Raw genomic sequence first — 27,914 nt, forward strand, 5'->3', positions numbered from 1 at the left:
GAGGCATAGAACCCAGATCCTCTGCAAGAGCAACAACTATTTTAAACCACTGAGTCATTTCTCCAACCCCTCTCAAATACATTCTTCAACAGCAACTTATCTTATTGAAAATATAGAATACTCCATATTCACTTACAGTTCTTTTCCCACAAGACAGAACTGATGTTTCAGCCACCATAACTCAAGATAATCTGATAAAACCATCCCTTATAACTTCTTAACATATTATACAGCGCCTAAAAACAAAAAACAAAACAACTTACTTAAAATGCTAAAAAAGATAGAGACCTAATCATCAACTAACCTCATCAAATTAGTCTAATATTTACCAAAGCTCATTTCACACACAGCATTCAATTTCATTGGAACAGTATACATCTATTATATACTGTGAAAAAAAGTTTTAAAATACAAATTACAATTCACAATATAAATATTAAATGTACTAAACTAACAAAGTAAAACTGTATGAGGAGAAACTACAAATATATATATATAGACAGAAAAAAATGAGATATATAAGTAAAGCTGATTTACTTTAAAACACTTAGTAGGTAAAGAAGAACTAAACAAATAATACTGAAATAGCAAACAGAAGTAAAAAAAAAAAGGATATTAAGAGCTGGAAATGTAGCTCACTTGGTAGAGTGACTTGCCTACAATGCACAAAATCCCACAGGACTTTGATTCTCCAGCCAGGTGTAGTGGTACAAGTCTATAATCCCAGCACTTGGAAATAAAGGCATGTTGATCAGGATTTAAAGGCCATCCTTAGGCTACAGGAATCCCTGCCTCAAATAATAAACAAAACAGAAATAGGATATTAAGACTAAAGGACTAGCCTAGCAGTGGTGACACAAACCTTTAATCCCAGCACTCAGGAGGCAGAGACAGGTGGATCTCTGTTCAAAGCCAGCCTGATCTACAAGAGCTAATTTCAGGACAGCGAGGCTGTTACACAGAGAAACCCTGTCTTGAAAAACAAAACAAAAACCAACAAAAACAAAAATTAAAGGCAATGGGGAAATGGCCCAATGGCTAAGAACACTTACTGTTCTTACAAAAGACCAGGTTCAGTTTCCAGCACCCACAACAGGGAGCTCATGACTATCTGTAAGTCCAGTTTGAAAGGATCCAATGTTCTCTGGCCTATGTGTGCACCTGCAAGAATTATGTGCACATATGCTCACAAAGTTACATGTACATAAATAAAAATGAATAAATTTAAAAAATAAAATAAATAAATAAATTCACTAACGAAAACAAGGCATGGTGGCTCACCCTTTAATCCCAACACTCAGGAGGCAGAAGCAGGCGGATTTCTGTGAATTCAAGGGCAGCCTATTCTACATAGTGAATTCTAGGACAGTCAGAGCTCCATAGCAAGACACTTACTTGTCTCTAAATAAATAAGTAAAAAATAAGGAGGAGAACAATACAGAAAGACACTGGATGTCTGGTATCCACACATACATGGCCATGTATACAAATAAGCAATAAGCATGTAAACCCACACATTCTACACACACAAACAAAATAAAAACTATAAATACTGAATTTCAAAGAATGTTACTTCTAGGATTTTACAAATATACCTATATAAATGCATAGATTGATTTCAATATTATATTAACAAAGACCCAAACAAATAAGTTATCACTATAATACTGCTTATATATAATTGTACAATAGAATACCATGCAACTGTGTCAAAGAGGTTCCAAGATTCAACTCAATACTCAGCAAATCCACAAGCTTTATATTTATTATTCAATTATAATCAATTATTTATTTGTCTGTGGGTTTTTTGTTTGTTTTTTGAGACAGGGTTTCTCTGTGTTACAGCCCCACCTGTCCTGGAACTCATCTGCAGACCAGGCTGGCCTTGAGTGCTGCAATCAAAGGTGTGTGCTACCACCACCTGGCCCCACAAGAGTTTTATACACAAAATGACACCCTGACTTTAAATTTTATTTCGACAGTCTTATCATGTGTCTCAGTCCTTGTTCTACTGCTGTAAACGAACAAGGCAACTCTTATAAAAAAGAAAGCATTTAATTGAGGGCTTGCTTACAATTTCAGAGGCTTAATCCATTATCCTTGTGGTGGGGAGTGTGGCAGTATGCTCGCAGGTGCTGACACAGTAGTTAAGAGGCAAAGAGAAGGAAACCGGCCTTGATGTGAGCTCTTGAAACCTCAAAGGCCACCCCCAGTTACACACTTCCTCTAACACTGATACATCCTAATCATTATAATCCTATCAAAGAGTTCCACTCCCTGGTGACAAGCCAGTAGGAGCCTATGAGAGCCATTCTTATTCAAACTACCACACGCCATTATGGCTGACTAGGAACTCACAGAAATCTGTCTCAGGAGTGCTAGGATTTAAAGTGTGCACTATCATGCCAACCCAAAAAATAATTTTGTTTTCAAAGTGAATCTTGGTGGTGCATAGATACAATCCCAAAAATTGTGAAGTAGAAATGGGAGTTTCAAAAATCCGAGGTCATGCTAGGCTATACAGTAAGCTTGAAACTGGTCACCTTGACTATATGAGATTCTGTCTCAAAAGAAAAAAAATTCTATGGAAATGTAAATCATGTAGAAAAGCCAAAGAACTACTTTAACAAGAGAAAAACAGTCCTAATAGTGGAACACACTGTTAATCATAGCATCTACAGAGCAAGATCCAGGACAGACAGGGCCACACAGAGAAATCCTGCTTCAAAAAACCAAGAGAGAATGAAACGAGAGCTGGAGAGATGGTTCAGCAATAAGAAGCATTTGGTGTTCTTGCAGAGGACCTGGATTCAATTCCCAGAACCCACTAGGCAGTTTAAAACCACCTGTGACTCCAGTTTCAGGGCATCCTATGCCCTCTTCTGGCCTCTATGGGCACAAGACACATACACAATGCACACACACATAAACAGGCAAACACCAATAAAAATAAGTAAATATTTTAAAAACTAAAAGAGCGAAGTTGTACCAGCCTAGTATGTGTGGTACCCTAAATACAATCTCCAACAGTGCTGTCTCCCTACCAAAAAAAGAGAAAAAAACACTGAAATACTGACAATAACCAATTTCCAAGCTTACTTCAGATCATCATAACACTGACAAGGACAGAGAGAAAAATAGAATGGAGAAGTAGAGTCTCACACATATTTCATTCCCACTCCTCCAACAGGGTCTCAGTAAGTCCAAGCTTACTTTCAACTATCATTAATCCTGCCTCAATTTTTTAAAGCATTTTTCTTAATGATTCTTTGGGAATTTCACATCTTGTACCCTAATCCCACTTATTTCTCAGTCTCTTCATATCTACCCCTCAACCACCTCCCCCCTCCCGCCACAGCATACCCCACAAAAGAAATTTTAAATGACTCAGCAGTTAAGAGCACTGACTGCTCTTCCAGAGAACCAGGGTTCAATTCCCAGCACCCACATGGCAGCTCACAACTGTCTATGACTCTAGGGTCCATCACTATCACACAGACATACATACAGTCAAAAACCCCCAATAATTTTTTTAATAAATTAAAAACAAAACAAAAAGATCACTTTATTCCTACTTCTCCTGCCCATCCAACACCTCTTCACTCATCTGAGTGACATTAGGAACATGTACCACGCAGTTAACCCTTCTGTCTACTTGGTTTTACTTGCAAATGGTCATTGCAATGAGTTGCTGGTCTGATTCAAGGCCTCTGGCTTCTGGTACATCATCAATTCTGGACTCCTTTCAGATATCCTGCTGTTGCCCCTAGATATGGAGATCCTACAGCTGTGGTTCCACAGGACCAGTTCCTTCACACACTGACAAGTCATAGATGGGTAGATATTGGGCTGGACCAACTCAAAGTCCTGGATGTGGATCTGGGCGGTAGCTGATCCAGTCCAGGCCACTGAGATCACCACCCTCAAAAGGGCAGAGTCAGCGCTTCTAGGTCCCTGCCATAGGGGCCAGCTCTTCCACGCCCACCTGTGGGCAGGGCCAGCTCTCCCAGGGGCAGTGAAGGGCGAGTGCTAGCTCAGCTGGGCCCTAGGATTTCAACGGACATGGTTCCTATAGAACTCTGCGGTAGCATGGGCCATAAACAACAGAAATAAACATAGACCCCAGGTACAGCAGGACCATGGACTCAGACATGGCCCACAGCAGCAGATCAGGCCCAGACATTACCACGGCTCCGGTGATAGCACAGGCCACCCAGATCAGTACGGAACTGGCAGCAATATGGCCCTCAGACACCAACATGGTCTCAGGTGGCTGCCTGGACTCCAGGAATCCGCTCAGCCCTTGATGGTAACAGGAGCCACACACATCAACTCATAACCTGGCTGTTATAGGGCCATGGAACCAGACATGGCCTCACAGACCACTCAGATCGGCCTGGCCCCAATGGCCTGCCTTAACTTTCTAAGAGCTAGAATTACAGGCCTGTGCCACTCCACAAGAATAAGGTTTCAACACAACGAATCAATGGAAACAAGTCTTCAACTTGTGCGAGTACTGGACAGATAGGAAGCAGCAGCAGAAGCAGGAAAATAGGAAAAACAAGAACATCTTCATCATTCCTTACCTCAGACAACCCACAAATGATGTGGGAATTCATTGGTCAATAAAGAAACTGCCTTGGACCATCTGATAGGGCAGAATTTAGATAGGTGGAGTAAACAGAACAGCATGCTGGGAGAAAGAGGAAGTGAGGCAATCGCCATGCCTCTCCTCTCTGAGGCAGATGAGATGAAGCTCCGACCCAGGATGGATGTAGGCTAGAATCTTCCTGGTAAGAGCACCTCATGGTGCTACACACATTAATAGAAATGGGCCAAGCAGTGTTTCTATGAATACAGTTTGTGTGTTGTTCTTTTGGGGCATAAGCTAGCCAGGCGGCCGGGAGCTGGGTGGCAGGAACGCAGCCCGAAGCACCCACTACACACAAAAGTAATTTCAGGTTGATCAAAGACCTAAATGTAAAATTATCAAACTTTTCTGGAAAAAAAAAAAAAAGGAAAGAGAAAATCTTGGCTATTCTAATCGAAGTTTAGGCAGGAAGATCTTTAATATTCCATTCACTAAGTCCACAAGAAAGACTGGTTCAAAAATCTTCAGAAAAGTTAAATGTATCATAACCAAAATCTGAAAACCCCAAAGTACCTGGGAAACAACCCGTAAGTCATGGGGGAATAGACAAAAGTGACGTGTCACTACAGTAGAAACTACCCAGTAAATCAAAGAACATGCAGGTATAAAGAACAAGGATGAATCTCATAACCATGCTAAGCAGCAGAAGCTATATACAAACACATTGTAAGAGTCTACTTTTCATGAAATTATATAAAAATCAAGTTTTAGTGACAGAAAGCAGATCAGTTATAGTCAAGGGTTAAATATCAAGGAGGAAATGATGTAATCCAAGGGGTGATGGAAATGTTATCTTGAATGTGGTGCTGATTTCCATAAGGGTCTGTTAAAACACACCAAATTTAATCTTTAAGAAATCCAACTTTAAAGAGCAAAATTTTACCATATAATTTATAATCTGATAAAGGTATTCAACAAATAAACTAAAACTAATAGGCTCTAACAGCCAAAAAAAACAATAATTAAACCAGAAAAGCAAGGTAAAGAACAGGGTGGAACATTGTGCAGGTAAGTGAAGAAGCAGCACACAGAGCCATGTTCATGTACATAATATATGTAGGACTGCAGAAGAAAACAGTTATTATTTCTGGAAAAACAAACTATGAGACCAGTGCTGAGAAAAGCTTATTTTTCATTACACAGCTACTTTAATGTTTTATTACTTTTACACAAAATAGGTGAGCAGGATTTGATAACAAGTCTAAGGCCTGACCTCACTTTGATCTCCAGAACCCACATGGTAGAACTAGAGAATTGATTTCCCTGACCTCCATTCACATATTCTGACAGGCACACACACACACATTCATATATGTACTAAAAAAAACAAGTAGATTAAAAAATAAATGAATAGCCGGGCAGTGGTGGCGCACGCCTTTAATCCCAGCACTCGGGAGGCAGAGGCAGGCGGATCTCTGTGAGTTCGAGGCCAGCCTAGTCTACAGAGCTAGTTCCAGGACAGGCTCCAAAGTCACAGAGAAACCCTGTCTAAATAAATAAATAAATAAATAAATAAATAAATAAATAAATGGATGAAAAAGAGTAGGAGCTGAAAAGATCATGGTTAAGAGCACTAGCTGCCCTTCCAAAGGATCAACCCAGGTTTCTAGCACCCCCAGGGAAGCTCACAACCATCTATAACTCCAGTTGCAGAATCTGATGCCACCCTATGGGCTCCAAATGCAGTGGTGCACAGACATATGCACAGGCAAAACACCTATCCATATAACATAAAATAAAAATTTTAAGCTGGACGTTATATTCATCCTTTTTAATCTCAGCACCCAGATCAAAGCCAGTTTAGCCTACATAACAAGGTCCAAGTCAGAAATGGATATGCTCTTCTAGAGGATCCAGGTTCGATTTCCAGCACCCACAACTATAACCTCAGTTCCAGTGGAACAAGAAAGCACATGGTGTACAGACATTCAGATATGCAAAACATTCATACATACAAAGTTAAAACAAATAATTTTAAAAATAAAATTGTAAACTTAAACTTCCCTAAAAATATAAAATATATTTAGTCTTTTAATCGTTTCAAAATACACAAAATTAATGAAGTTAGAAGCCACTTACCTTAATGAAATGGAAATGCTGTTTTACCTTTTCAAGTTTCTTGATGATGCCTCTAAGGGATGTTTCTAATTACTTCTGTATATTTGAAAACCTTTTAAAAAAAAGAGAGAGAGAGAGCTCTGTAGCTAAAGGAAAACAAGTTACTGAGAATACATAATTCAAAAAAATAGAAGTCTATTGTTATTAAAAATTGCCAAGCTGGGAAGTAGTGGCACATGCCTTTAATCCCAGCACTTGAGAGGCAGAGACAGGAGGATCTCTGTGAATTCCAGGCCACCCTGATCCACAAAGCTAGTTCCAGACAGACAGGGCTACACAGGGAAACCCTGCCAATAAATAAATAAATAAGCAAGCAAGCAAGCTGGCCAGTCAACCAGCCAAAACAGGCTGGAGAGATAGCTCAGCAGTTAAGTGCTTGTTGTTCTTACAGAGAACCAAGACTCAGCTCCTAACATCTACATAGTGCTTCATAACTATCTGAAATTTTAGCTACAGGAAAATTACCCTCTTCTGGCCTGAGACCACCAGGAACACATGGTCCATGTACATTCATGCAGGCAAAACATCCATGCGTAAAATAAAAATAAATCCTAAAAAAGTAGGTTAAGCAAACATAGCCTATAAATACCAGTCTACAGATGATTCTTCAATATATGCAGAACGCTCCAGAACTAGAAGTGGTTATTATCTCAAACTGTAGTAAGTTATACTTAAGAAACAAATAAACAAACAACAAAAAGAACTGCTACCTTCTGCCTCAATCACTACGTCCATGGAAGAGGTGTACTTTTCCTTCCCAGCTGATGAATGTGTTACTTAAATTTTATGGACAGAATACACTTCAACAACCCAAAGCCCTAGCTATCTTACTTTCATTGGCCAGTAAAATGTTACTGAAAATGATGCACACAGAACATGAATATATCTACCTGTCTGGGTTTGCACTCTTACACCTTTTCTATCACAGTGAGAATAGCTTCTCTAGGAATCTGCTGCCTCTGCCTAGGCCTCAGAATGAACTCAAGGACAAAACTGAGTTAGTCTACAAGTGAGGCCAAGTCCAACCCACAAGGAAAAGTAAAGCCCACATATACCTGCATGATAATTACAGCAGCCACAGATATCCTAAACTGAGTTCTATCAAAGTTTCTTTTTTCTTTTTTTCCTTTGAGACAGGGTTTCTCTGTAGCTTTGGTGACTGTCCTGGAACTAGCTCTTGTAGACCAGGCTGGCCTCAAACTCACAGAGATCCACCTGCCTCTGCTTCCCGAGTGCTGAGATTAAAGGCGTGCGCCACCACCACCCAGCTCTACCAACGTTTCTTAAACAACAAAAATTGACTGGTACACATGAAAATTTAGTAAATATTGAACATCAAAGGAATAACTTGAAAACTAGGGAAAGAGCATATATGATTTCCTTTAACATGTGTGCATTAAGAAACTTAATTTTGCTAGGCTGTTATGGTGCACGCCTTTAATCCCAGCATTCAGGAGCCAGAAGCAAGCAGATCTCTGTTAAGTTTAAAGCCAGCGTGGTCTACAGAATGAATTCCAGGACACTCAAGGCTACAAAGAGAAAAGCTGTCTCGAAAACACAACAATAACAAAAAAAAATTAATTTTTAGGCTAAGCATGTTGGCACACACCTTTAATTCCAAAACTTGGAAGGCAGAGGTAATCAGATCTCCTTGAGTTCCAAGCCAGCCTGGTCTACATAATAGCTCCAGATCAATCAGGGATAATAAGAAAATAAAAAAAGAAAAAAGAGAAGAGAAAAGAAAAAGAACTATTTAAAAAACAATCTGGCTGTGTCTGATGACACACATCTTTAATCCCAGTACTGGGGAGGCAGTGGCAGGCAGATCCGAGTTCAAGGTCAGTCAGGACCACACAGAGGAAACCTGTCTCAAATAATAATAATAATAATAATAATTAATTAATTATTGGTATGGGTTTCAAGACAGTGTTTCTTTTTTTTTCCCAGAGGGGATTGACACATCATTGTCACAAATAAGCCCAGTACGGTCAGAAACACTGAGCAGATAAAGTGCGAATGCAGAGAGACCTGGCAACAGGAGAGAGGAATCCAGCTCACCTCCTCCAAGTCCCCAGCCTGAAAAGGTATTTCTACTACACAGAGCAAGGGTAGCTGGGTAATCCAATTTATAGTGCTCTGAGCTAAGGAACACAAACTCATACTAGTGGACTGTGTGCAGAGCAAGGAACAGGAAAGTCAAAATATCATTTCCTCATAGACATTCCTAGACACAGAAATACCAAAAGTAATTTTCCAACTTCCTGGATGTGTTATCTATTAAGGAATGAGACAGACAGATCTCCTTGAGTTTGCCAGCCTGGGCTACAGAACAACTTCCAGGACAGCTAGGGATGTCTACTACTTCCCAGGGACTCAGAACTGATGTAGTAGACACTTTCTTACACCCTTAGGAACACTAAATTTCTGACTAGGAAAAACTCATTTACCTTCTTTGCTAGCTCCCAAAAGCAGAGCCAGTATCCCCTGCGAACACTGGGGAGAAAGAAGCTTTAAGAGAATTTGGCAGCATTTAAAAAGCATTAATGATGGGAGGCAGTCACAGGTGTATTTATGAGAGTTCAAGGCTAGCCTCCTCTGTATATTGAGTTCCAGGTCAGCCAAGGCTACATAATGAGATACTGTCTCAAAAAACAAAACAAGCATTAATGAATATCAAGATTAATTATAAAGATAATTAATTATAATTATCTTGAGGCATTTTAGGCGTCTATTAAGCCTGGGAATGAAAAATAACCTGGTTAAAGAATTCATGCAATTTGAACAAGCTGAGTGAACTATGGCATCAAGTCCAGTTCACCCCAGTTGTTTCTATTTCCAAATTAAAAAGAAAATCAGACTGACTTTTGAGACCAAAAGAAACACTAAAGGTCATCTAGTCATCCTAGTGTCATACAGCACTGAACTCAAAAGGACCAGGATCAATTGCATCTTCCAGGGACCTGAGAATTCCTGGCCTCACTTTGTCCTCAGGAAATCCAAATAAGGAGACACTAGAAGAAGCCTGCAGTATGCTTCCCTGGCAGCCAAGAGTCAAGGCTTGGAGTGAACTCTCAAGTAGAGAGATAAGGGGTGCCATCTTCCTGCACTGTCCTGCAAGAAGCAGACTGGTGTGGTTCTGTGATAAACAGAAGAGCAGGGAGGGCTCAGTGGGAAGGGCACAGTCCTCCCACATGGGAAGCTGCTCAGGCAGGCTGATGGCTGGAACACTAGACAAGATTCAACGTCTGAGAACTGCTATGAGCCAAGGGTAGACTTGGGAAAATCTTGAAGGGATACTCACAGTTGGATAGTTTTCTGACTTAGCCGAATACCTCTATAACTGAACTGCAGAGGAGATTCCATTATTGGTACAGCTCTATGCCTGAGATGACACACTAGCAAAAACAAAATAACAACTACCCTGTGATGTCCTCAAACCACTGAGATGGGTCAGGAAACACTTGGCAGTTATAAAGTTTGTTCTATTTTGTTTGTCTTTTGAGACTGTGTATCCCTGACTGGCCTGGAACTCACTTTGTAGACCAGGTTGGTCTCATACTCGGGGATCTGCCTGCCTCTGCCTCAGCTTCCTGAGTGCTGGGATTAAAGGCAAGTACCACACCCAGCTCCTAATGGTTCTTAACACTGCCAGCTGTCATTCTTTCCTTGTACTGAGGGGCTTCCCGGTCGTCAGTTCCCTACCTGGAGGTTTCAATCCCAGGCACGGCTCCCAGGCAGGCTTTCCCACTGAGTGTACTCAGTCTCCTCGCCCTATTCTGGTCCTACTTTGGCTTTTGTTTTCCTTTCTACCTCTCTTTCCAGCTACTTGAATCATTCTGACATGTAACAAGACAGATAGAAATTCTGACTGGTTCTTAGGGTAATCAGTATCTGATGGTGACCATTAGATTATTATTGGTAGGGCTGGAGAAATGGCTCAGAGGTTAAGAGCACTGACTGCTCTTCCAGAGGACCCGGGTTCAATTCCCAGCACCCACATGGCAGCTCACAACTGTCTGAAAATCCAGTTCCAAGGGATCTGACACCCTCACACCAATGCACATAAAATAAAGATAAATAAATCATAAAAAAATTTAAAAAAAAGATTATTATTGGTATGGCTGGAGCTAACAACCCTTCTAATCTGTAGTTTCTTTCTCATGTGTTCAGTTCACTGTGAGAGACTTATCTCATCTTTGCAGGCTGCTTTTATCCCCCGAATCTCATTTCTTCCAGTGGTGTGGAGCTGTGCACCTGTGCACACTCACAGAGGCCAGAGGGACATGTTGTGTATCCACTATTCCTCTGTCACTCCCCACTTTGTTCCTTTGAGGCAGGGTCTCTTCCTCTTTCCCTCTTTCTCTCTCTTTCTCTCCCTCTCTTAGTTAGAACGGCAGCTACAAAGTCCCAGCAGTTATCCTGTCTTCAGCCCTTCAGTTCTGGGGTCATAGTAGTGTGTAGGACTAGGTCCAGTTTTTGTTTGGGTACTGGGATCCAAATGGCAGTCTTCATGCTTGCGCAGCAAACACTCTTAATCACCAAGCCATCTCTTTACTTCTGGTGCTGGCGACTGAACCTTGTGCACGTCAGACAAGCACTCCAACACTAGCCCACATCCAGGACTTTTCCTTTTTTTGCACTCTAACCTTGCTGCCCTCCTCTTACGGTGTGGGAAAAATGAAGCAGCACAAAGCCTTAGTTGATATGTCAGGCTGATTCTGGCTGTCTTCTGCCATTGACTTAATATGCAAGTGTAGATGATTTGCTTGCCTGTCTGGACTACATAGATGATTTCTCTGAGACATCTTTCAGATCAGGTCACATTGGAAAAAACTCAATCACTTCATTAGAAGAGATTCTAACTTCAAGACATGTTTCTATATCTCTTTGAAACAGCTAAAAAGAGGTTCCTGTTTACTATATATTTTACTATTTAAAGAAAGCAAGTGTTATCTGTGGAGAAATAGACCTGGCAGCCCCTACACTGGACTAATAAAAGCAAATCCTTGTAATAAGCAGAGAAATAGACCACAAATGAGACCTGGCAGTGTCAAAAAGGGTCTATAAATTAAATATTCAAAGAGGAGAACAATGTTTGTCAAAACAATCCTGTACAAAAAAGAACTTCTGGAGCCATCACAGTCCCTGACTTCAAACTCTACTACAGAGCCTCAGAACTGAAAACAGCCTGGCATAAGAACAGACAGGAGGACGAATAGAAGACACGGATGTCAATCCACATATCTTCAAACACCTGATTTTTGATAAAGAAGCAAAAAATATCAAATGGAAAAAAGAAAGCATATTTAACAAGTGATGCTGACATAACTGGATATCAACATGTAGAAAAATGAAAATAGACCCATATCTACCACCATGCACAAAACTCAAGTCCAAATGGATCAAAGACCGCAAAATAAAGCCAGCCACACTGAACCTTACAGAAGAGAAAGTGGGAAGTACACTTGAACTCATTGACACAGGGAACCACTTCCTTAATATAACCCCAAGCTGCACAGACACTGAGAGAATTAATAAATGGAACCTCCTGAAACTGAAAAGCTTCTATAAAGCAAAAAACACAGTCAACAAGACAAAACAACAGTCTACAGAATGGAAAAAGATCTTCACTAACCCCACATCAGACAGAGGTCTGATCTCAAAAATATACAAAGAACTCAAGAAATTGGACACCAAAAGATCACATAATCCAATAAAAAATAAAATGGAGTACAGACCTAAACAGAGAACTCTCAACAGAGGGATCTAAAATGGCTGAAAGACACTTATGGAAATGTTCAACAGCCTTAGTCATCAAAGAAATGCAAATCAAAACAACGCTGAGATTACATCTCACATCTGTAAGAATGGCCAAGATCAAAAACACTGATGACAACTTATGCTAGAGAGGTTGTAGGGAAAAGGGAACACTTCTGCATTGCTGATGGGAATTCAAGATGGTACAACCCCTTTCGATGTCAGTGTGGTGATTTCTCAGAAAATTAGGAAACAACCCTCCTCAAGACCCAGTAATACCACTTTTTGGTATATATCCAAAGGATGCTCAATCATGCCACAAGAACATGTGCTCAACTATGCTCACAGCAGCATTGTTTGTCATAGCCAGAACCTGGGAACAACCTAAATGCCCCTCAATCAAAGAATGGATTAAAAAAAAAAATGTGGTACATTTACACAATGGAGTACTACAAAGCAGAAAAAAATAACGACAGCTTGAATTTTGCAGGAAAATGGATGGAGCTAGAAAACATTATTTTGAGTGAAGTAACCCAGAAACCCAGACACAGAAAGACAATTATCACATGTACCCACTCATAGGTGGTTTTTAAACATAAAGCAAAGAAAGCCAGCCTACAAACCACAATCCCAGAGAACATAGACAACAATGCAGATACTAATGGAGACTTACATAGATCTAATCTACATGGGAAGTGAAAAGTAGAAAAAGACAAGATCTCCTGAGTAAATTGGATCATGGGGACCTTGCCAGAGGGTTGAAGGGGGGAGGGAAGAGGCAGGGAGGGGAGCAGAGAAAAATGTAGAGCTCAATAAATATCAATTAAAAAAAAAAGTGAGCCGGGCGATGGTGGCACACACCTTTAATCCCAGCACTCGGGAGGCAGAGGCAGGCGGATCTCTGTGAGTTCGAGACCAGCCTGGTCTACAGACCTAGTTCCAGGACAGGTTCCAAAGCCACAGAGAAACCCTGTCTCGAAAAACCAAAATAAATAAATAAATAAAGTGTGTATCACCGCTGCCCAGCTGTCCTGGAAGGTAGACCAGGCTGGCCTTAAACTCAAAGAGATACACCTGGAGTGCTGGTAGTGTGCCTCCACACCCTACAAAAAATTTTTATTACATTTATTTGTATACGTGCACAGACATTTACACATGCCTGCCACAGTACACATGTGGTGATTAAAGGTTAGCTTATGGGAACAGTTCTTTCCTTCCATCACGTTGTTTCCTAGGCTCAAACAGGCTAGAGGTATGCCAGGCAAGAACCACCTCAGAAGTTCTATTTTGTTTTCTGAGCCTGGATCTTTCTATGTAACATTGACTGAACTTTGTTGTGTAAACTCAGCTGGTTTTGAACTCAATACTCAAGGCTATGAGGCTAAAGAGATCGCTCTGAGGTTAAAAGTACTTGCTCTACCAGAGTGTTCAGCTGGAACTTCCAGCTACTCCCGCTTGACCCAGAAAATCCCATCTCTCTCCAAACCCCGCCCTCTCAGAAAATCTCCAACAAAGAAATGGCTACAAAAAGCCCAGTTCTGCATTCTTGGCAGCTACTTTGGCTCCTCCCATGAAAGCCCCACCTAAAGCGTACCATCCTTGGGTACAAATCCAGTTTATGGAAAACACATCATCTTGCCTACAGGGTGTTTAAGCTCCCTTTTTCCTGCTTCTTCTCCTGCCTCAATCTCTGGGGGCTGAAGAATTCACCTGGGAGTTGCTTTGTTCAAAATAAACCCTTCCTTTTACTTTTTTCAATTCAGCTTGATCTGGCTTACTGCTATCAAGGTACAAAACCTATTACAGAAGACTTGGGTTGGAATCTCAGCATGACAACCACTGCTGCTGACTAAGTTCCAGCATCTTGACACTGCCAATGACAGTTCTCCAGCACCCTCTTACTTTCATTTTTAATAATTCTCACTAAGTGTTGTTATGATGTGCTGGCCTGTCGCCACCTGGGTACCCTGTCCCTTTAAGAGACAAGCCCTTCCCACTCCCAACCATCCCCTTATGTCAGGCAGCTTGTGCTCTTTTTGTCCCTCTTCTGAAGGGGGTGGCTACTGCCTTTCTCCCTCCCCCCCCTCTCGCCAGCTACCTTTCTTCTCTTTAAGAGACAAGCCATGCCGACTCCCTCCCCCATCCACTGGGGCAGGCTGATCTTCAGCTTCTGGCCTGAGCTCTCTCTCTCTTTTCCGGCCGCTTCTGCCTTTCTCCTCATTTCTTGCCTCCCCCCTTTTTCACTCTCTCTCCTCTCCCCCCTCTCCCTTTTTCCTTCCCCTCCATAACCCCCTGAATAAATAAATATTCAACCTCACTCTGCATGTCATGTTGATCCATGTCTCTGTCTCTTGCCTGACCTCCACGCGTCTCCCTGCCTGGGATTCAGCCACTGCTCCGGGGCCCTCTGCCTACCGCCACATGGCCCGCTATCACCACTTGGGGACCTACAGCATCTCCGCTGCCTACTGCTGCTGGAGATCCTGCAGCATTTTTAATTTTTCCATTACACCTTCCCTTTCACTTTCATAACCCACTAAATAAGCTCTATACCCAAACTCTCTCTCTGCATGGTGTATCTGTCTGTCTCTCACCTGTCATGGTCTCCCATCCACCAAGGCCTCTGGGGACCCATGGCTACCCCACTGAGACCTGGGGTGACCTACTGCGGCCCCTTGTGAGACTGCTGCCCTCATGGGACTCTCCCACCACCATTCTTAAAAAAGAATAACAAGTGTTATGGGAGTTTTCCTTATGCCTTTTCCTTTGGGAAATTTTGTGTGGGTTTCAGTAGGGGATGAGGATATATACAATGACAGCCTCTTTAAACAAAATAATTAACTCTTTGGAAAAAAAATTCCAAGCCACAGTAGTACGCATGATAAAACTGCTAGAAAATTTAGACAGGTAACATATGCTTGACAAATAAGGTATATTTGATAAATAAGATATACTTGATAATCAAGATTTATAAATTCATAAGGTCTACTCAGGTTCACAGCAATACTTGTCTAGCTTCATCTTTGCTCACTTTAAGCTTTAGCTATTTAGATAAACTAAGCCATATAAAAAAACTGCAATATTCTATAATGGAGTGCCTGGTCCCCTGAAGAGAGTCCTTCTTGCAAGGTCAGGCATTTAAACAATCGCCCCATTTCCTCAAGGGCTTGAAGTAAAGTGCTGCTTGCCTTACCTCTGGCAAGAGTAACATGATTGTAATGACTATTAACTTGTCAGAGTAGATGCTAGCTTCCTCAATGGCTGCTTACAAGCCCCATCCCAGCTCACAAGCCCCCTTTCTGATCCTTTGTGTAATTATAGAGTATAAAAGGTGTAGCCTTTTCTTCAATAAAGCAGCAGCCACCCCCGACTTAACTAAGTCTTCCTTCTTCCATTTGCCTACTCCACATCTCTCCTCTTTGGGGCCTGAAATCCACAGCAGCTGGACTCCAGCACACAACCACCTTTAACTCTAGTTCCAGGGAATCTGATACCTTCTCTTTTAGCCTCAGAAAGTACCAGGGACACATTTGGTACAAAGACATACATGGGAGCAAAACACGCATACAGTTAAAATAATATTTAAATAACTTTATAAACTAAATATTCCAGGCTAGTTTCAAATTTGTCAAATCCCCCTGCCTTAGTGTCTCAATGCTGGAGTCTTTTATTTCTGACAAATGTATAGATGGGATTTGTATTCTTCATCTTCCTCCCTCACCTTTTCAGTGTTAGAATTATAGGTGTGTGCCACCACACACCCTGTTTCCTTGGGGGGAGGGGGAGGAGTTGAACAAGAAACTACAGAACTTGATTTAAAATGAAACAGGGAAGAGACCACAGCTGAAAGGTAGGTAGGGAAGAGACCACAGCTGAAGGTGAGTCTACCAATTAGGAAACTTGCTTCCAAGGTGCACACACATACACGCAGGCAAAAACACCCACAAAAATTTTAAAACAGAAACAAACTAATTTGGTTCTTCAACCCATTCCTTTTCTTCGAGTCTCTTTGGTTCTAGGTTAACAGGTATCCCCCAAAGACACATTTGTGTCCAATCCCCAGAACTGTGATTTAAAAAAAAAAAATCTTTATAGCCCACAATCACCCACTTTTAAAAAAACCAAAGGTCTTAAGCAGCTCATAAAGTTAACCATAGTGCACACCTGCCTATCCTAGAACGAGTTCTAGAGGCCAGTGATGTGGCTCAAGCAGGCAAAGATGCTGCTGCCAAGCCTGATCACCCTATTTCAATCCCCAGAACCCAAATGGTAGAAGACCACTGACTCCCATACCCTGTCCTCTTCCACATATATTACACACACACAAATAAACAAAACAAATTTAAGAGTGGATTTCTGAGACCAGAGCAGCCATTAGATAGTCAATGATAATGCAGGGTTTATCAACTTCATCACTATTAAATGAGCTGATAAAGGTCGTGTAATGAAGAGCTGCCTGTGTGATCAGAGGATGTTTAGTAGTATTCATGGCCAATACCCGCTAGAAGTCAATAGCATCCCTTTCCCCAACACTGACAAAATACCTTCAGATACTGCCAAATGTTCCAAAAGGCAAATTCACCTAGTTGAGACAGACAAGATTAGCAGTTACAGAACACTTACCAAGGAATTGAAGTAAGGTGAACCAATTTCCAGAGATATACTGTGGTACTCCACAATTATGTGAGTTCTGAACTACACTTAGGTTTACAGGGCCTGGTGTGTTTCCTGATAAATCCTAATGTTAAATAGTTTCTGTTCTTCTCTCTCACAAGCTCTCACTCTGCAGTCATCTCTTCGTTTCTCTGTGTAACGTTCCAATTAACTCCCATAATTTAAGGTAATTTAAGTTTCTCTCATGTTAAAAAAAAATACCTAGCAAGGGCTGGCTAGATGGCTCAGCAAGTAGAGATATTTGTCACAAGTCTGGGTACCTGAAACCCACATAAAAGTGGAAGAAACTGACTCTATACCTACATACACATCATGCACACACCTCCAATAACAAAAAAACGTGGGGCCACATGCATGTTAGACAAACACTACCACTAAGCTGCACTGACAGAACTCTGATATAATGTCAGTTTAAACAATTATCAGCCAATTCATGATACCATGCCCTTTCTCCACCCATTCATGAGTGATGTGGGATTCACCTCTGTATCCTGTGAACACTATTGGTTAATAAAGAAATTGTCTTGAGCCTGCACAGGGCAGAATAGAGGTAGGTGGGGAAAACTAAACTGAATACTGGGAGAAAGAAGGCGGAGTCAGAGATGTAGCTGCCCCTGGGAACAGACAAGCTGGAACCTTACTGGTAAGCCACAACCTCGTGGCGATACAGAGATTAATAGAAATGGGTTGAATTAAGATGTAAGAGATAGCCATTAAGAAGCTAGAGCTAATAGGCTAAGCAGTCATTTAATTAATACAGTTTCTGTGTGGTTATTTTGGGGCTGAGCAGTCGGGAACAAGCGGCCTCCTACAACACATGAGGATCAAGAATTTAGTACCTCATAAAAAATAAGTTAACTAGCCGGGCGGTGGTGGCCCACGCCTTTAATCCCAGCACTTGGAAGGCAGAGGCAGGCGGATCTCTGTGAGTTCGAGACTAGCCTGGTCTACAGAGCTAGTGCCAGGACAGGCTCCAAAACCAGAGAAACCCTGTCTCGAAAAACAAAAAAAAAAAAAAATAATAAGTTAACTACAAGAACAAAAGAAGCATTTATATAAGCAAAAATATTCAAAACTGTTCTAAAATACTCAAGAAAAGTAGTAAGAAGAAGTCAGTCAGACTTTTGAGATGGAGTTGCTACGTAACCCAGACTGGACTCCACCCCCCAAGTGTGATTACAAATGTGTATCACACCTGGTTTCCAAGATAGAATTTTGACAGCCTTTAAAAACAGCAGGTACATAAACTGTTAATTTTTTTGTTTTTTTGCTTTTTGAATTTTTGTTGTTGTTGTTGTTGTTGTTGTTTTTTGAGACAGGATTTCTATATAGCTTGGAGCTTGTCCTGGAACTCACTCTTGTAGACCAGACTGACCTCGAACTCAGAGATCCACCTGTCTCTGCCTCTTTTTTTTTTGTTATTGGAGGTGTGTGCATGATGTGTATGTAGATATTGAGTGTTGGAAATAAAGGCGTGCACCACCACTGCCCAGCTAAATATACATTTTTAAGATGCTACAAATCCCTGGACAGTGATGGTGCACACCTTTAAACCCTGGGAGGCAGGGGCAGGTGGACCTCTGTGAGGTCAAGTCTAGCACTTTCTACAAAGTGAGTTCTAGGTGAGCTAGAGCTGTTATACAAAGAAACCCTACCTCCAAAAACAAAACAACAAAAGGATGACTATAAATCAACATGTTATATACACTGCACAGAAAAAATACACAGAGATGCAACTCAGTAGAAAATCATTTGCCTGGCATGTATCAGGTCTTAGGTTCCATCCCAAGCACAAAATAAAGACAAAAAAAATGCAGGGTTCCCTATAGTTCCAGCTACTCAAGGAAGCTGAGACAAAAGGATCCCTTTGAGCCTAAGAGTTCAAGGACAGGCCAGCCCTGTAACAACAAAGTGACACCACCTCACTCAAAAAAAAAAAAAAAAGATAAAAACGAGACCAGTGATTTTACAATTAAGTACAGGCAGGGTAGTACTCACTTACTGATTTGTTAGACAATCACAATTATCTAAAAATAATTTTTTTAGTTTTTGGAGACAAGATTTCTCTGTAGCTTTGGAGCCTGTCCTGGAACTAACTCTTGTAGATCAGGCTGGCCTGGAACTCACAGAGATCCACCTGCCTCTGCCTCCCGAGTGCTGGCTCCTGAGTGCTGGGATTAAAGGCTGTACCACCACTGCCCGGCTTCTAAAAATTATTAAATTTCCCTCTCAACATAGTACTATGAAGTTGGATTTTTCTTCATGTACTTTGACCAGAAAACAGCAACTGATAGAGCTCATTAAACAACCCAGTTGTATTCTATTAAGCTAAACACTAATTTACAAAATAATACAACTACCACTCTTTGGCAATCTAATTGGCATATTGTTAGGTATCATTAAAGATGCTACTCATATTATCTATTTTTAGATTTACTTATTGGATATGTGTGAGTGTGTTGCCTGTATGTATTTTGTCCACCATATGTATGTGACCTATGAAGGTCAAAAGAGGGTATCTCTGCAACTAGAATTAGGGATGACTGTAAGCTACCATGTGGACAGTAAGAACTGAACCTAGGTCTTCTAAAAGAGTAAGCAAGTGTTCTTAACCACTGACTCATCTCTCCTGCAGTTTATATTAACTTTTAATTCAGGCATTGATACATTTGAAGATGATTACTTATAACACAATAGCTATAACATATATAACAATATCAACAAAAGCTTCTTAATCCTACATAAGAGCTCGGCAGTGGCAACTGCCTTTTTAATCCCAGTACTCAGGAGCCAGAGACAGGCGAATCTCTAGACACTTGAGGCCAGCCTGATTGATTCAGGAGCAATTTCAGGACAGCCAGAGCTATACAGAGAACCCCTGTATCAGAAAAACAAAACAAAACAAATAAAGACAAACAAAAAGCTATTTAGAATCTGTGGTAATTTGAAAGTAATTGCCCCATAAACACAAAGGGAGTGGCACTATTAGGTGTAGCTTTGTTGGAGGAAGTGTGTCACTATGGAAGTGGGATTTGAGGTCTCATATATGCTCAACCATGTTCGGTGTCTCAGACCACTTCCTGATGCTTGTGAGTCAAGACTCTTAGCTCCTTCTCCAATACCAGTGGCTACCAGAACAGCATGGGCCAAGTCCTGCCCAGATGATAATTAACTAAACTTCTGGTGTCTCTTCACAGCAGTAGATCCTACATGATCTTTAAGAGGACAAAGGAATTCTGAAATTTGAGAACAAGAACAATAGCCACAAGTGGTGGTACAGACCTGTAATCACAGCAGTTGGGAGGCCTGGGTTACACAGCAGGAACCTATGAAGGAAGAGGAAGAGAAAAAAAGGAAAAGAGGCTGGGTGTGGTGCTTCACACCTGTAATCTCAGAGGGCTCTATGGTGAGACGCTCTCACTCCGAAAGACAGTAGGGAGGAGGGAGAGCACAGTGGGTGTTTACCAACAGAGAAGTGGAAGTAGGTATACTTCAAGGCCAGCCTGAGCTGCTTGGAGCAAAGGGAGGGAGCCACTACATTAAAATAACAATGTCTTTTTATTTACTCCTACAGGATAAGAATGAATCAAAAATTCGTAACATCCTATTCCCAAACAGAAAAGACCCACAGTCCTACAAATTGCCCTTGCTCCAGTGAATAAATTCCCACCCCATTCTCAGTCAAAGAACTATAATGAAACTCATGGAGGCCACACATACACACAGACACACAGAGACACACACAGAGAGACATAAAAGTAGTAGGGATTCTGAGAAGAATGCCAATGGGAGAGAGGGAGAATGAGAGGTGAAAATGATTGAGATTTATCATAAAAATCAAACTGCCATCTGGCTGGTGGGTCTCCACAGAAGGAGTAAAGGTATAAAAGGTTGCTGGGCAAATAAAAGTTGCTGTTCTTTCAAAAGCAAAAATGACAGAGAATAATGCTTCATTACCAACTAGAATTACAGTAATAAAGTTTCTGTAAATATAAAGCCAAAGAATTTTCACTGATGCATGTACACACATAAAAAGCCTAAGCTTCAAAAGGGTTAACAGAATTCTAATAATCATCTTAGTTCATTACCAACAGTTGAGGTTATTTAGTGAACTCTAGGAAGGACAAACGTCATAAAAGTCATAGAAAAAAACCGACTATTATAAAAATACATCATTTTGAATTATACAGCGCTAGTCACTTATAGGACAAATAACAATCAACTCTGTGTGTTGAAGTCAACAAAGACCATCCCGCAAAGGGAGTTAATGATATTCATCATAGTATCCTTTCTGTGAAGTATAATTTCTCAATTTAAATGTAGGCACAAAAACCTGGCAAGGAACAGATTAAATAAGATTAAGATAAATAGAACTTGAAGAAGGTAGGGCAACACTGAGGAGGCTCAGCTTCCCCGGAGTTCTGGTGAGAGACAGATTCTCCCCAGTATAGCCACTCTTAGCTTTCAGGATCCATGAAGAACCCTAATTAAACTCATTGGCATTCCCACCCCAAAAGTAAAAGGGACTAGCAGAAAAGAGAAAGGTGATCAGAGGGAATGGCAGAAAAAGAAGAAAGGGTAGTGAGGGAGTAACTATATATAATTGAAAATATAAATACATGTGTGAAAATGTAATAGTGAAATAATTATAACATACTAATCAGCAACTTTTAGAAATTTTGTTCATTAAGAATTTCTATTGCTAGGTATGGCGGCACATGCCTTTAATCCCAGCAGTCTGGAGGCAGACACAGGCAGATCTCTGTGAGTTTGAGGACAGCCTGGTGTAGAGAGTGATGAGCTCCAGGACTGCCAAAGCTGTTACTCAGAGAAACGCTGTATGGAAAAACCACACATGCACACACGCGCAGGCACGCACACGCAGGCACGCACACGCACGCACAGCGTGTCTACTACTACTAACTTCCTCGTTTCCTCAGACGATAAATTAGGAGTTTCCAAATTAAGCAGTTTCATTTAGTTTTGTTTTGTTCATGATAGTCTCGGTGGGAATTTTATAAAGTTTTTTCAAGTTAAAAAAAAATTCATTAGAGTTAGTACCCTATGTAAAATGCAATCACAAAAGTGAAATACAGCTTCAGTTCACTGAAACCTTGACCAGCACAGCTGAAATTGTGTTTCACCAACTTTCTTACTTCTGGTCCTAGAGCCCTGGCTCATGTTAAGCTATACACTACGATCGACATCCTGAGCTTTGAGTCAGCTCTCTCCTCCCACACGATCAAGTATCAAACTCAGCTTGTCAGGCTTAGCCTTTTTACCAGCTGAATCATCCCCTCGGCCCTCATTCCTACTTTGTAAAAATTGTTTAGATTGGGGGAGGAGCATCAGGTCACATCCTCATTATTTCACCAAATAACATGCAGTTTTGTGCCTGGTGCAGTGGTGACCGCCTTTAATCCTAGCACTAGGGAGGCAGAAGCAGGTGGATCTGAGTTCCAGGCCAGCCTGAACTACATGGTGAAAACGGGAAAGAAAAATAAAAACACTTGTTTTGTAGTATCATTTAGGGACTGCATGGGTGCCACTGCTTCTTGCTACAAGAAATCCATTTCTGCTAAGACTACAGTACTTCTTGTATCTTCCTGTACTTCCCACTCCCTCGCCTACCGCCACCCACTTGCACAACGCACCATTTGGAGGTGAGGTGTGGGGATCCGATTTTTGGACCTCTGGTGACACAGACAGGTTACTCTGCCGGTGCAAAATCTGACGAGCGCGATCAAAATCTAATATCCAATTCACTTCCGCTCACACCTCTCCACCGTACAAAACTTCCTGGGGCCCTCAAAGGACCCTACCTGTGCTTCGGCCTCCATCTCCAGGTTGCATTATTTCCTGAGATGGGGAACCGGGCCATCGCTCCCCTCCCAAGATGAAGACGCGGAGTCGGGATCCCCCACATCCTGCCCGCAGGCTGCAGGGCCTCAGGGTTCAGGCCGGGTCAGCGGGAGGCGCCGCTGCCGCAGCCCCGCTGCCGCAGGAGACTGGAGAGCGACGGCGGAAAGACGGACGGACGGAAGGAGGGCGGGAGGCCGGGGGCGGGGACCAGGCCCCGGCTACCTGCGGACTCCGAGCGCAGGCTGCCGGCAGTCGCCATGGCTGCAGCCACCTCCGGCCGTCCGAGGACCCAGCTCCTCTGCGACTCTGACAGCCGGCAAGCAACGGCAGGTGACGCGCGACCGCCCACCTCAGGCGCCCGCGGCTACGAGCCTTCCCGCTGGTTCCGGAGGTGCGAGCAGCCGGGACCCACGAGGAGGAGGCGTGCGGCGGGCGACAGCGAGGACAGCCGCCCGCCGTGGCGAGGGCCGTGGGGATGCTCACCTACCTCCCTGCTGCGCGGCCGGCGTCCGCCCGGAGCCTGGGGCGCTCACATCCGGGTACCCGGAGACGCTCAGCTGCTTCTGCCGCGACCGTCGCCGCCCGCGGCAAACACCAAACTTCCGGCGGCGGCGGCGGCGACGCCTCTCGGTTCAGATGGGAGTTACCTGGGGCCGTCGTGGGTGCGCTTGCGCAGCGCTTCTCCAGCCCTAACCCGCTCAGCTGACGTGCCCAGAAGACGAAGATGGCCGCTACGCTCCCTGCGTGTCACGCAGTTTTCACCCGGGCCGAGACAGCCGGGCGTCGGGGAAAGAAGAGCGGAGTCCACACTCGGCGCAGGCGCACTGGGAGGCCTAGCGTGTGCGACTCCGCGGGTGGGCGCCCTTCGGGACGGTGGCGGCGCCCCCTGTCGGTGACGGCTGGTCCTCGTGCTCGTCTCCGGCCCGGGAGATGGGACGGAGGGCCACATTGTGGAAGAACAGAGCTATCTTCTGACTGCCACATGCCAGCTGTGGCATATGTACAAGCCGTGGCATATGTACAAGCAGCAAGCCCTGTAAGATCTGAGCACCTCCACAGCCTGCAAACGCGAAAGTGTAATACATTGCTCACTGCTATACTCAGGAAAAGAGGAGCTGAGTATGGAGTGAACCCCTTCCTTAGACTGGTGGGGACAAAGTCAACCCACGGGCCAGCCCTGCTGAGGATGCCTCTCTATTGCCTGCTACCTGCTGAGGGGGTCATGGCAGGCAGAACACTTTATCCTAAAATCATACTGTGTTGTTTACACTTTATCTAAACAATGTCCAATCTGTGGATCACATATTCTAGTCATGATACACACACATAAATGAGAACTATAATAAATTTGTAAAGCCCCTTTAAACTCACCCAAGGCCCCAAAAGGTGAGGGGTTTGCTCAGAATTTCCATCATTTTCTGTGGGAGCGAATCCTTTGATCTTTCTTTAATAGTGGCCTTTAAACCCTGCACTGGTGGCACACGCCTTTAATCCCATTTAATACAAGCACTTGGGAGGCAGAGGCAAGTGAATCTCTTCCAGTTCGATCAAGGCTAGCCTAGTCCACAAAGAGTGAGTTCCAGGACAGCGGGGGAGCATTAACATAAAGAAAAGGATTAAATGGCCATTCTTATCTGAAAACTACACCAGATCACGGGATTCACCCTTTCTTTACCAATGTTCTTATGCCTGAGAAGTTAAGAGCCTAAACAAAACTGTAGTTTCCACTAAGTTTACTGAAGTTGATATTCAGACAGGCTAAGGCTTTTAGAAGTGTCCAAAGAAAGGGCCAAAAGTAGTTGTTTTGGGTTTCTGAGAATTTCAGTAACTCAGGCCTCTCATTTTCTTTGTAGTTTAGAATGACCTTGAACTCCCAATTCTCCTGTCTCCACCTCCTAAATCCTGAGCTTCCACGTCCAGAATCCTGATTTATGCTTTAATGGCATGTAGGAAATGGCTCGATAAAGTTTTCTTCACTATAAAATTATAGAACCACGACGTGATGTGAGACACGATTGCTTCTGACAGCACCAATATAGTCCCCCAAAATGATAAGCACCAAAGATATTCCACTTGGAGTTTGTTTTCTTCTTGGCACAATTGGCCTTTGGGCAAGGAACTGCCCATGCCTCGACCATTGACAAAGTACATGGTGTCCATACTGGATACGCAGAACAGAAGAAAAAGACTGCCAAACTTTGCCAAGACAGTGTAAGACGGTTCAAAAAAATTTCCTGCCTCTAAAAAATGGTCTGTCAGTTAGGCTAGGTATTAGCCAAAGTTGGTAGCTTCAACATTGCAAGTGAGACTTTGATTACTCTGGTAGCCAGTTGTCTGTCATATACTACACGCTTTGGAAGCTGCTTGATTGCACTTACTGCCTACTTAAATAATATTAGATAATATTACCCTTCTCATGCCTTCGATGAGGTTAAAGATAGATAGTCATAGTTACCTTCCCCTTATGATTTAGCCAAGCCATTTTTTTTTTTTTTTTGGTTTTTCGAGACAGGGTTTCTCTGTGGCTTTGGAGCCTGTCCTGGAACTAGCTCTGTAGACCAGGCTGGTCTCGAACTCACAGAGATCCGCCTGCCTCTACCTCCCGAGTGCTGGCTCCTGAGTGCTGGGATTAAAGGCGTGCGCCACCACCGCCTGGCCTTAGCCAAGCCATTTCTGATACAAGACTTCGACTCTTTAAAATAAAATGTTTATTAAAACATTTAGCATGTGTTCCTTGCTTAATATTGTTCATGCTGGTTGTAATCCTAATTTTATACTTGATATCTGTTCCTAGTGTATGGAGTTTTGCATTGGGTTTGAAACTCTCTTATTTAAACAAAGGGGGTTTGTGATGGGGAATGTCTGTCAGCTGATGATCTTTAAGAGGTGGGACCAGGTTAGGGCATGACCTTTTGGGTACCCTGAGAAAAATGCTAGGTCGCCCAAGGTTCTCTCTCCCTGTGGTTCCTGTGCTACACAACTGAGGCTGGACTTCTCTTTCCTGTTTCATGAGTTTGCCCCTTCTAATAAAAAAATATAATTTGTTTATCTTGGAGTTAGCCTGGGTTTCTCCAACCTGTGTCATTCTACAGTGAGGTTTCCTTTCAGTTTATCTTTACTGAGTTCACACCAGTGCATACACACACACACACACACACACACGAACATTCTTACAAAATATACCTTCGTAGTAATGTGTTCTGCTCCATTAGCTTTAGATAAGAGCATAAAAACTCATGTCAGACCATATGAAATCATATGTACTTACCTTTGGTAAAGAAGTAATTTTGATGAGCCAGCCTACCTCCATCTTAGACTTCAAAGTCATCTTGTAGTAAAAGACAAGCTAGGTTCATTCGTGTTTATAATCAAAGCTTTGTTTCTCAAGGATTGTGCTTTGTCCCAACTGTAATCGTAACTGCACATAGTTCTATACTGCCTGTTCTAGGAATGGCAACCATGTATTTGTTTCAAAATGTTATTTATAACCATCTTGCAGCCCTTCCTTTGTTTAAAACAGCTATGACTACCTAATGTTATGACCACTATGGTGGTCTGAAAGAAAATGTTACCCATAAAGAGTGACACTCTTAAGTGTGCCCTGTTGGAGTAGGTATGTCCTTGTTGGAAGAAGTGGAAGTGTGTCACTGTAGGAGTGGGCATTGAGGCTTCCTATGCTCAAGCTATGCCCAGTGTCACAGTTGCTTCTGCTGCCTGTGGATCAAGATGTAGTATTCTCAGCTTCTCCAGCACGGTGTCTGCCTGCGTGCCACATGCCATAGTGATAACGGGCTGCATCTCTGAAACTGTAAGTTGCCACCTCAATGAAATGTTTTCCTTTGTAAGAGTTGCTGTGGTGACAAGACACCATTGTCTCTTCACAGCAATAGAAACTCTAACTAGCACAACCACCTTGTGACCACCTTGCAATTATGCCTTTGTTTCAGGAGGTCCTTAATGACTACCTTGTTATACTTATGTTCTACTCTGTAACCTTGCCTACTTTGCCTGTAAAATCCCAGATCAGGAAACCCCCTACCCCTGAGCTATAAAAACTTTGTCTTCCTCATATCTAGTGCTGACCTCTTGAACCCTACTTTAGGGGGAGGCAGTTCATATACATAAATTTTAAAACGTTGCTTTAATTAATTTTTCCATGATGATTTGGATTTGTGGTCTTTCTCCTTGATTCTTTGTTATACATACAGATATAGACATAGAAAACATAGATAGATAGATAGATAGATAGATAGATAGATAGATAGATATTTAGATAGATAGACAGATAGATAGATAGATAGATAGGCATGGAACCATAATTCTAGAACTCAGTAGAATGAAACAGGAAGATCAAGAGCTCTAGGTAAGGTTGACCTCAGGTACAGTGGAAGATCTTGTCATGTTCCCTTAAAGTAATTTAAAGTATAATTAATAATCTGTTTATTGTAGATGTTCATCTTTAAAACTATATATAATCAGTTATTTAAATGTGCAGTGAAAAACAAAATGTTGGCCAGGCGATGGTGGCACATGCTTTTAATCTCAGCACTCGGGAGGCAGAGGCACGCAGATCTCTGTGAGTTCAAGGCCAGCCTGATATACAGAGCAAGTTCCAGGACAGGCTCCAAAGCTACAGAGAAACTCTGTCTCAAAAAACCAAAAAAAAAAATCCCAACACAAACCAAAGTATGATTCCTGCAGCGTTCACCCTGGAAAACTGATGAATTTACTGGGGTTACTCACAGCAACTGCACTGTAGAGCCTTGACCCATACTCGAGATGGAGCCCCACTTCAGGTACCCTTCCTCACGTATATACTGTACCTCCAGAGATACCCTGTTCCCCAGACAAC

The 27,914-nt window shown here is 42.3% G+C and overlaps 1 protein-coding gene across 6 annotated transcripts in view; it reads right to left on the reverse strand.

Moving 5' to 3' along the window:
- Positions 1-23,867, reverse strand: part of LOC121443339 (N-acetyltransferase ESCO1-like) — a 77,657-nt gene extending 53,790 nt beyond the window's left edge. For 2 of the 6 annotated variants that reach the window (XR_005973653.1, XM_041645066.1), the window contains exons 1-4: positions 23,550-23,866; positions 20,483-20,526; positions 6,731-6,821; positions 137-236 (exon numbers count right to left, since the gene is read on the reverse strand). The gene's annotated coding sequence lies outside the window, so the exon portion shown is untranslated. Of the gene's footprint in view, positions 1-136; positions 237-6,730; positions 6,822-20,482; positions 20,527-23,022; positions 23,038-23,549 lie in introns of those variants that run through there. The other 4 variants (XR_005973654.1, XM_041645063.1, XM_041645065.1 and 1 more) reach the window with 4 other exon arrangements.
- Between the last annotated feature and the right edge of the window lie 4,047 nt (positions 23,868-27,914).

Source organism: Microtus oregoni, unplaced genomic scaffold (assembly GCF_018167655.1).
Source record: "Microtus oregoni isolate MIOR12 unplaced genomic scaffold, Mior012 000105F_ref0000443, whole genome shotgun sequence".
Taxonomy (NCBI): Eukaryota; Metazoa; Chordata; class Mammalia; order Rodentia; family Cricetidae; genus Microtus; species Microtus oregoni.